This window comes from Otolemur garnettii, unplaced genomic scaffold (genome assembly GCF_000181295.1).
Source record: "Otolemur garnettii isolate 467f Iridium unplaced genomic scaffold, OtoGar3 scaffold00089, whole genome shotgun sequence".
Taxonomy (NCBI): domain Eukaryota; kingdom Metazoa; phylum Chordata; class Mammalia; order Primates; family Galagidae; genus Otolemur; species Otolemur garnettii.
This window is the reverse complement of record NW_003852484.1, coordinates 3435047-3438739: the sequence shown is the minus strand read 5'-3', so window position 1 is coordinate 3438739 and position 3693 is coordinate 3435047.

The following is a 3693-nucleotide window of genomic DNA, read 5'->3' as shown; positions in this document are numbered from 1 at the left end:
ACACACACACACACACACACAATTATCAAAAAGGAAAATCTGAATGAATCTAAGAGATGCTCAAATTAATTAGTAATTGGAGAATATAAATTGAAACAAAGAGATATCACTTTATAACCATCCAATTGACAAAAAATAGAAAATTAGGTAAAACCAAGTAGAGGCAAAGACAATGTGCAAACAACTCCCTTGGACTCAAGGAGACAACATAAACTAAATCTCAGGCGGTGCCTGTGGCTCAAAGCAGTAGGGCACTGGCCCTGTATGCCAGAGGTGGCGAGTTCAAACCCAGCCCCCGCCAAAAACTGCCAAAAAAACCTAAATCTCCCATTTTGTATTCTATGCCCTGGGAATCACCATCTGGGGTACACATCCCTGAGAACTTCTCACTAAAATCCATACAGATGTACAACTTAGAGTATATTTACCACAGAGTACTTGTGATGGAAGAAAGGCAATTCAGTCTCAATTATTAGGGAATGTAAAGTACAATGTGGTAGATGCACACTATGGAATTCTGTATTAGACACAATTATATATACATAGAACAAAATAAAGGTCCCCAAACCAATGCTGAGTAAAAAAGAAACAGGACACAATCCATAACACAATAAATAAACTAAATAAATACACACACACCCCCACTACATATTTCACAATGATTTTCATGAATGTATCAACCACAATGCTACAGGAAGGAGTAATATATAGTAGAAACAAGGCTTAGTAATTTAAGAAAAACGTAATGGACCTTGTACAAGCTGGTATTAAGAACTCTGAAGCATAATTCATTTTAAAATCCTTTTTACCTGGCTTGGCACCTGTAGCTCAGTGGCTAGGGAGCCAGCCACATACACCAAGGATGGAGGGTTCAGCTTGGGGCTGCTAAACAATGGCAACTACAACAAAAAAAACAGCTGGGCAGGGCAGCGCCTGTGGCTCAAAGGAATAGGGTGCCAGCCCCATATACCAGAGGTGATGAGTTCAAACTCAGCCCTGCCCAAAAAAACAAACAAACAAAAAAAGCTGGGTACTGTAGTCCCAGCTACTTGGGAGGCAGAGGCAAGAGAATTGCTTAAGCTGAAGAGTTAAGAGGTTGCTGTGAGCTGGGACGCCATAGCACTCTACCGAGGGCGATGGTTTGAGATTCTGTCTCTAAGCAAACAAACAAACAAACAAAAAATCCTTCTTACCTAATGTCCAAATAAAAAAATTTCTCAAAACTAAAGATCATGAATTCCCAGCTGATAAGGGCCCTTAAATGGGGGTGGGGGAGGAAGACCCACACCTAAAATATCATCAGGGGATTTCAAGGGTTAAAAACACCCCAAAGCTCTTAGAGACGGGGTTGGAGGGGAATGTCATACAGAAATGAAGAATCAGATTGACTTTGGACTTCAACAGCAACATTGGACAGAAAACAGAAAGAACTTTTCAACTTTGAATAAAAATGATTTTCAGCCTAGAATTTTATATCCAGCCAAATTATTAATCAAATGTGAAGGCAGAATAAAGATTTTTTTCAATTATACAAGATCTAAAAAGTTTTTACGTCCCATGTACCCTTTCTTAGGAAGCTACTAGAAGACATACTCCAAGGAAATGAGTAAACCAAGAAAAGAAAATATGACAAATGAGAAAAAAGAAACATAGAAGGGCAAAGAGAATTTAATTTTAAAGATAATGTAAACAGAAGTTCCAGAATAACAACTGAGAAACAGATCCAGAAAGTAGTTACAACAGAGTGCATTAAGAGAAGAGATTTCCAGCATAGCTGTCTCAGGAAATTACACACACACACGAGTATTAACTCCTGGAAAAACAAAAATCAACTCAGAGGAAATGGTATCATAGTACTCTACATGGTCCAGCTATAAATATGTACACAGTTATAATATTGTGAACACTGAATACTGACTTAAATACCTGTGGTAACTATATTTGTAGGATGGGAGAGGCGGTGTATGTGTATGTGGTCAGTGAAGTAGGTATGTATGAAAATAGTAAGGAACATCTTGTATATACAATAAAGTCAATAATAATCTCTAAAATTGCTGTAATAGTAATAAAAGCAAGTTACTCTATTTATAAACATGAAAGTAAACACAAGAGGAAATAGCTAAGAGAAAGAAAGTGGCAGCCTCTAAACTGCAGAAGCTAGGACAGGGGACAGCTACTTTTTGGATATTCTAATTTAAAAATTATATTTTTTATTGGTGATAAAACATGAATAATCTCTCAGCTGTCAGCAAATTAGATCTTCAGTATTATTTGATGATGTTAAATAAACGATACCTAGTTTATTCTACCAAAGAGACTGAATTGCTAATAAAACCAAGTTTCAATGATTGATGTGAATACAGTACAAACAGCCCTCTTATTTGAACCCCAGCTCCACTACTTACTCTATGAAGTAGGGCAGGTTACCCAATCTCTCTGTGTATGTAACTACCTCCTCAAAGTGACAATTGTTTGAATTGTTTGAAAGAACAATTAAATGAAAGCACCTGATGTAAAGCTTGACCCATCAGAAGATGTTAGTACTTTCTGGCGTCTTTTTGTTCTCTAACTACAAACTCCCATTTTCACCCCCAGCTGCCTTGCTGGTCACAGAGTACGGAGACTCATGGACAACTCAGCACATATCCCTCCTCATGCTGGAAAATTAATCACAATGAATAAGCAGACTTATCTTTGTATATGAAGGGCAGCATTATTCTTGTTGTATGACAGGGATTATCTCCATTATCCACATTCTGGATTACTGCCTCCTCTCAAGAACTGTCCCAATTAGTCTACAACACTAAGAACCATTTTTTCACTTAGATCTGTTTTGTTGGCCTACAACAGCTATAAAAAACAATAAAAAAAAAAAAAACCTGTATATTCCATCAATCTTCATCATCCCTGCTCTTTCAATGCACAGCCTCAGAATTTTCTAATGCCCTATCAGGCCTCCAGTTGGCCTATCATCTCCTGCTTACTACAGCAATAAATAGAAGAAAGAAATCAGCCCAAATCAGCTAATTGAATTGTTTACCATTTCCAAAGTTTTCTTCAGTTTGGCTGATTCACAATACTCTGAAAAGTACAAATACGTCTTAAAACAAAGAGAGTAACAGAGGATTATCTTCATCACTAGGTCAGTCATTTTGCATGGCCAAGGGTCTTAATGTGATTTTATACACAATATTCACACATACTTCTGAAAACAATCCAGCAGAATTAAAAACATAGGTGTCATAAATCACTAAAACAATCATTAATTCAACAAACACTATGTTGAAACACTGGAGAGGAAAAGAGAGTAAGAAAGATATGATCCTACTCTGAAGTATAACAGAAAAGGACAAAATAATAGAGAGCAACAGAAGAAAATAATCCAGGAAACAACTGACAGCAATTCCAGACTATCTGGTATAAAATGATTAATAATATAGCTGAGACTAAGGACAATTACAAAAATCAAACAAAGCTCTAAGCCACCTAACAGTCAAAGTATAAAAAGAAAAAGGATGGCTTATAAAACAACAATGATCTTGAAGTAGTCATTTGTTTAAAAACAAGAGGAAAAGAAAAGAAAAAAGCCCAGCACTTGGATTTTAAGAATTTTATCTCTAAATCTGTACTGTACAGGGACTGCAATGAAGAAAAGACTTTTCTCATGGCAACCTTCAGGGTGTATAAATTTGG